General features: G+C 39.2%; 1 protein-coding gene and 1 long non-coding RNA gene across 2 annotated transcripts in view; both read left to right on the top strand.

The window, feature by feature from the left end:
* SLC2A13 (solute carrier family 2 (facilitated glucose transporter), member 13) overlaps positions 1–7,527 on the top strand; it is a 265,771-nt gene that overhangs the window by 65,466 nt on the left and 192,778 nt on the right. The gene's annotated exons all lie outside the window — the stretch shown is intronic.
* The window catches only part of LOC106723972, an 18,845-nt gene continuing 15,043 nt past the window's right edge, over positions 3,726–7,527 (top strand). Inside the window, exon 1 of the long non-coding RNA XR_001359724.1 lies at positions 3,726–3,812. This is a non-coding gene — a long non-coding RNA (uncharacterized LOC106723972). The remainder of the gene's footprint in view (positions 3,813–7,527) is intronic.

The following is a 7,527-nucleotide window of genomic DNA, read 5'->3' as shown; positions in this document are numbered from 1 at the left end:
CACATATATATCTACATATTTATATCTATATCTATCTATCTATCTATCTATCTATAGCATATATCTTTTGATAACCCAATTTTTATAACCATTTTTATTGTAACTGCCACTGCATTTTTGTTAGTTTTTCCTTATGTCTGAAGGATCTTAGGAGTCTCTTTAGAGGGGATTTTTCTAACCAACACCCTCGAAGTTAGAAACTGGAGAGCAGAGAGTTAGAAGTGGCACCTCTGTCACAGGTTCTCCAGCGAGTGCTTCTCACAGCGCTGTCACTCCGTCCCAGTTTCCAGGGAGCACTGCCTGTCTGCTCACGTGTGACTACGGCACTTCCTGTTCTGGGAGGGTAAGGCTGGACTCCAAGCACTTGTCGAGAAGCCTGTGCTGGTTGTTTTGAACATTACTGAACCAGAGGACTAACCAACTACTTACGTGTGGAAGCAGCCTTATCTGTGGCATAGATAGCATTGCTTGCTTGTTCACATGGGGAAGAATGTGAAAAAAAGACAAAGGAAAAGAAAGGAAAGGCAGTCAAGTGTGTCCTAATGATCTTTAGTAGGTAAGACCAAACTGATGATACTCAACCTAGATTTTGGGGTTCTTTGTGGTCATACACATGCAATAGACATAAGCCTCGTATCTTTAAGTGACACACATTCTGACATTTTATAGTAAATGGTCATGAATTAATTCATTGCCACAGATAATTTTTGAGGAGAGAGTAGCTGTTCCCAAATGGTAAAAGAGCATCATTGATATTTTCTCCAGCAAAGTCGGGAGACAGATGCTACTAATAAAGCATAATAAAGTATAACAAACTCTTCATGGCTTTGTTTTCAATAAAACACAAGTGATTTTATGGTCCTATCATTTGAAATGTCAATCTAGTTTAGTAGGTTTGTGTTGAAAACTCTGGTTTAAAAAAAATGAGGCGAAAACTTAATTCACTATCTTGTCCTACACTTTTGCTTAACAGAGAACACTAGTGAAAAAGGGTGGCAAAGCCCGGGCCTAGCTGGTTTGGCTCAGTGAATAGAGCGTCAGCCCTCGGACTGAAGGGTCCTGGGTTCGATTCTGGTCAAGGGCATGTACTACCTTGATTTCAAGCTTGATCCCTGGTCCTGATTGGGGTGCATGTGGGAGGCAACCAATTTATGTGTCTCTCTCACATCGACGTTTCTCTGTCTCTGTCTGTCCCCCTCTGCCCGGGCCTAGCTGGTTTGGCTCAGTGAATAGAGCGTCAGCCCTCGGACTGAAGGGTCCTGGGTTCGATTCTGGTCAAGGGCATGTACTACCTTGATTTCAAGCTTGATCCCTGGTCCTGATTGGGGTGCATGTGGGAGGCAACCAATTTATGTGTCTCTCTCACATCGATGTTTCTCTCTCTGTGTCTGTCCCCCTCCCTTCTACTCTCAAAAAATAAATGGAAAAATTTCCTTGGGTGAGGATTAACAACAACAAAAAAGTGTGGTAAAGACAAATTTAGAAACCTGTAAAATAAAAAGGCAAATTAGAAGAATGGAATATTCAAACCTCTTGACACGGAGAGATGTCATAGATATTAATGTGACTCCAGGTTTAGTGACAGGAGCGCCAGGAATCCCAGGTCGTAACTCCCACCCTGCCCTTGACTCAGTGCCCTTGGCAGGTCTGGCTTCATGGATGTGCACCTTCTGCAGTTGCACCTTCTGGTTTTAATGCTCTGTGGTTGCTGTCTGGAAATTCTTCATGGTGTTTGAATGAGGGACCCATATTTTCATGTTGCCCTCTGCCCTATGAACTATGTAGCCAGTTCTGGCCATTAACAGGTTACTTCTCTGAATTTCAAACAAGGCAACCAAGATTTTGATAGATCTCAAGATTTGAAATTCTATGAGTCCCAACAAAGTTTTCTAGACACCCAAAGTTCCTGGTTCACCCTCTTAGTGGGTCTCAACCAGGAGCACGTTTGCCCCCTAGTGGTCATTGAACAATGTCAGGGGACATTTTTAGTTGTCCCAGCTCAAGGGAAGGTGCAGCTGGCATCTAGTGAGTAGGAGGAAGTTTAATCCTACAAATGCTCAGGACAGCCCTCACTCTTATAGCTTCAAATTCAACATTGCCAAGGTTGAGAAACTCCACATAGCTCATTATTTGTCTCCAACACCTGTTTCTGGCCCAGGGAAGTTATTCAGTGTTCATAGAACCAGCAGGTGCAACCTGGATCTTAGGGGGTTGTATTCCTTCCTGTATTCAGATTGCTAAATGTAACCTAGCATTTGCATGAGGTACAGCACAGAGATGCTGTCCTAAGGCACTTCCTCTTCTCACATTTATCCAGTTAACTGCTGGGCACCCAACCCTCTTAAAACCTTCAGTAAAGCACACGTGCTCACAGCTGGTGGACGGCTTTCCAAGATGACCTTGTACTGCTGCTCTCACCTGTTGGGCTGCTGGCTTACCAATTTTTTTTTCTTTTCGTTTTTTACCAAGTTCTTTAGGTACTGCTGCTCTCACCTGTTGGGCTGCTGGCTTACCAAATTTTTTTTTCTTTCTTTTCGTTTTTTACCAAGTTCTTTAGTTATGTTCCCAAATCTGTTTATGGCATTGTACTGGTTGCTGTAATGTAATGCAGTGTAATCAACAATTATAGGAATTTAGGGAAAGAAAAGTACTTAAAAGTGAAGAGATTCCATGAAAATCCAAGTTGAGTGCTTTGGAGAGATTCAATAAAGGTGTCACTAAAGAAAACTGCTCTCAAATTAAATGTAGGCAAGATAACGCTAGAAGATTTTGGAGAGAATTATTAAAATTAGATCCTGTGTGGAATTTACATAACAGTTTAAAGTGTTCACTGTTCTTTTTGCAGATTACAGACAATTACATCTGTGGTTTTTGAGAGAAAAAGAATAGCCTGCTGATTCATGCTCAGAAAAAAAGGCCTTGTCCTACATCACAAGATTGCAGAGTGAATGGCATTTATATATTTTAGGATGATAGGAATTATTTGATTTAGGAAGGTAACTTTAGATGACTTAATAATGCATCAGAAGCAGGGCTTCTATTATATTTTCTGGTGAAAAACAAAGAAAAGGAATATAATTAGATATTTTTCTTTTGTCACTTCTAGAGCTAAACAACTCTCAGTTTTGTGAATAATTTTCCTGACTTAACACCAACTTAAATCTTAAGAAATACTTCTTTCGTTTTTTATTCCATAAACATCAACCTAAGGTCTGCCTCTTGCCGGATGCAGTACTGAAGTGTTCAGGGGCTGTTTGCTTCCGTTTCAGTTCATATATTTTCTTCCTTGAATTTTCCAGGTGCCTATATAGATTAGAGGTAAAGTGTCACATTCCTTTAGATTTGAACAGGTATGAGTAATATGATCAGAAGTGCAGTCAAATCAATTCATTTCAAAATACTGTTGGAAATGAGGTAAGAGATGTTTGTCAGCATTTTCATGCTGGTTTTTACCTTGTTATTCTCTCGTTAGGACTCATGTCCCTGAATTAGATTTGAGAGCAGAATTCTGAGTCTCTCAATACCGAACTTGTTAAGAAAAAAAAGAAAGATGGATTCCTCTTTAATATAAATCAACCATTGGTACTTTTTGTTAACATTTTAAAATAATGTTTTATTTTCCATCAGTTGTCATTATTTTGCAAATGGCATGCAACAATTTATAGGCGTAAACATCTTATCTATATATATAAAAGCCTAAGCGACCAAACGACTGGTCTGGAGCTGTCCCCTGGTGGTCAGTGAGCTCCCATAAGTGGGCGTGCCGCTCAGCAAGAAGCTGGTTCACGGCTGGCGAGCGCTGCTGTGGTGGCGTGAGCCTCCCCTGCCTCCGTGGCAGTGCTACCGAGTGGCGGCAGGGCAGGAGCAGCGGGCCGTGATGAGTGGGAGCAGTGCCTGGCTCTGGCTCAGGCTCCTCCCAGGCCGCCTGCTGCTTTGGGCCGAAACCGGCAGTGTGACATCCTCCAAGGGGTCCCAGATTGCAAGAGGGCACAGGCCAGGCTGAGGGACCCTACCAGTGCATGAATCCGTGCACCGGGCCTCTAGTTTGGTCATAAAAGAAAAGAAAGGATTTATCATTTATGATCAAAGACATCAGGCTCTTTTTTAAAAAGTAGTTTAACAAGTAATAAATACATACAGCCTCCCTTTAAAAAGTTAGAAATTATAGAGAAAGCTAAATATTTCTTTGCCCATCTGATATGGTCTTGGAATCCTTCCAGACACAGACACACGTGCATGTGTACACACACACACACACAACCATACAGATTTTTTATAGGTGCAGTATCATAGTGCATTGATCGTTTAGTTAATTTATTCAATTAAGTTGTGTCCATTTGAGCCAGCTCTTCTATAAATCTATCTCATTCCTTTTATCTGCTAACTGATATTTCAGGTATATTCATACACATTTTATCGGTCTGTTTTTCTGTTAATGGACATTAAGTTGTTTTGTATCGACAGTAATGAAACATGTTTTGTTGAGCACTTGTACATGTTTTTCTCTAGGGTAGGTCACGAAGTAGAATTGTGGACCATCCAAATCATAGCATAGGTTCATTTGTTTTAGAGTCTTTCTAAATTACATAGTGTATAGGACAAGAGTCATAGAATCATGGCTTTTTAGGAACTGAAGGTTTCTTAGGTGTAATTATATGCTATGAAGTAGTTGTCAACTTGTATCTCCATCCTCTTAATATTTAATATTTTTTACCCCAGAGCTTCTTTTACAACCTTCCCTGATTCTGATGACTTATTAAAATTCTTTTGGCTCCTCTATTGCTTCTACTTTTAGTAACAAAGTTTCAGACAACAAAATGTTATCTTGTAAGTAATCATTTTAGCAGGTGTCTTACTATATTCAATCTCAAATTTAAAATTGGTTTTAAAACATTTCTTGAAGTATTTTATGAGATTAATCTTGTCAGAATTATACCTATACTGGTTTAATACTTTAGATCTTTGTATAATGTTTAATTAATGAGATGTGGGGTTCGAGGTGCAGACTTCTTCCATGAGTTCTTGCCCTATGAGGTTTGAAGAATAAAAATTGAGGACAAAAGGGCTTCTTTAATAAAAAATGTAGAAGTTTATGGGAAGCAGATACAAACTCCATCTGGGCATAGGGGCCCTCCAATGGGAAAAGCCTCTCTCTCTCTCTCTCTCTCTCTCTCTCTCTCTCTCTCTCTCTCAAAAATATCTAAAAAGAAATGTGTCTTGTGTCCCTCTGTGTCCAGTTTATATATGCTGCAGTTCTTTGTCTGAACCTGACCCTTTCTAATTGGATGGATCCTTCCTTGATTTAGGACCCCTGTGCTTTCTTCATTGGTCATTCTGCTACAAGGTATTAGTTTCAAAGCTCAAAGCCAACTTGGTGCTCCTCTCTTTCTCTCCCCTTGTCTTGCAACATTCCTTTATCCTCTGTACAAGTAAGGTAAGCATTTTGTCGTCGCCAGGCCCCCACCTATGCATTCCTCTCCCATGGACCTTCTCTCAATTGTCCTGGCCAGATATATTTTATTACCCCTTAGGTCAGGGCTGCTCTAGATCTAACTTATGGCTGCTTTAATTGTTCATGTCAGAAATGCCTCCATCCTTCTTGGACTCCCCCTTCCTGTAGGTAAGCTAGTTAACCCTTTTCATTACCTCAGAAGTGGAAGATACTTAGGTTTACAATCTAGGTCAGCGGTTCTCAACCTGTGGGTTGCGACCCCTTTGGAGGTCGAACGACCCTTTCACAGGGGTCGCCTAAGACCATCCTGCATATCAGATATTTACATTATGATTCATAACAGTAGCAACATTACAGTTATGAAGTAGCAATGAAAATAATTTTATGATTGGGTCACAACATGAGGAACTGTATTTAAAGGGCCAGAAGGTTGAGAACCACTGGTCTAGGTCTTCTCTTAAAACCCATTGTGTGTTATAAATGTAACATGGATAAGTAGTGTTTGTGTGGAAGAAAACTTTAGGGGCTGATCGCCTCCTATCTTCCTTATGTGGATAGTTTTTTTTTTTCTTTTGAAGAATTACATCCTCACTCTTATTTAATGGCTTCTATGTGTGGGGTGTTGTGCCCACTTTCCTTTAATTCATAGAGTGAGCCTAAGAACTCGACAATATTGTGTTCATCTTATAACTGTCAAAATTGGTAGAGAAGCTAAGTAACTTTCTCAAAGTTCACCCTGTTAGGAAGTAGTGGAGCTAAAAACTCAAAACAAAGCTGATCTTATTCGATCCATAGACATTCGTCAATGTGCTATATAAGGCTAACCTTTTTACCATCATTTAAAATTCATGTGAGTCTCTTCCTGGCCGGTGTGTGTGGCTCAGTTGATTGGACTGAGAGGATAGGAGAATTAAATTAAGGTATCTAAATGGCTTGCAACAATGCTAGGCACACAATAATTACATAAGAATGCCTATTATTATAATTATTTTTTGCATAGCTAAAATCTCAAAACAAAGCTGATCTTATTAGAACCATAGACATTCGTCAATGTGCTATATAAGGCTATCCTTTTTACCATCATTTAAAATTCATGTGAGTCTCTTCCTGGCCAGTGTGTGTGGCTCAGTTGATTGGACTTCATTGGGTTGATAGGAGAATTAAATTAAGGTATCTAAATGGCTTGCAACAATGCTAGGCACACAATAATTACATAAGAATGCCTATTATTATAATTATTTTTTGCATAAGTACTGCAGCAGAATAAGGCAGTAGATTAGGATATTGCTTTGGAATTAAGCTACCTGGGCATTAATCTCACCTCTATCAATTATTAGCTTTGTGTCTTTGGATAACACAGACTTTCTGTGTCTCAGTTTCCTTATCTATAAAAGGGTAATAATTATTTTCTTTTTGTTGTTGTTGTGTTTTGGTTGTGTGGTATTACATGAGATACTGAAAAATTTTTCTTTGTGAATTCTCTGTAAATTATAGGTTCAGTGTATTTCTTTTAAAAAACAATACTCCTTGAAAGTTCTTGTCTTTGGAGAGGACTTACGTTTTTATATCAGGAGTTAACGCATTAGGGATTTAGAATGTTGTTAGACCCTTCGATAATCCACCTTAGTAGGCATCTCAGAATTACCTACCCCACTGTGCAGGATTCAAGAACCCTTATAGGTGTTTGCCTGTAGGATAGTTCTGACTTTGAAATTTGGTTCTTGCTGTCAGCTTCCATTCATTATGTGGTTAATTGTTTGTTCTTGTCTTTCCTTTTACTTGATACTTGGAGATACCCATTACTTTATTAGGCAGCTAGCACTGCATTAAAAATTATGCATTCAAATTTATCAAAGATTTGAGTTAAGTTGAGTAATTCATACACTATTCTGTTTGAAGCAGAAGTTAAGGCTAGCATAATTTATAAGCGTCCCTTCAATAGATACTGCTTTTTAAGAACTCATTTTTTTCTTGATTATGTAACTTGTAATTCACAATTTTTTAGGGTATGTGAACTGTACATATGTTTCCACTTCTGGATCAGTGACTTTCAGACATTCTCTCTGTCCCATCCC

The sequence above is a fragment of the Myotis brandtii genome, unplaced genomic scaffold (genome assembly GCF_000412655.1).
Source record: "Myotis brandtii unplaced genomic scaffold, ASM41265v1 scaffold686, whole genome shotgun sequence".
Lineage (NCBI taxonomy): Eukaryota > Metazoa > Chordata > Mammalia > Chiroptera > Vespertilionidae > Myotis > Myotis brandtii.
This window is presented reverse-complemented; position numbering and strand designations above follow the sequence as displayed.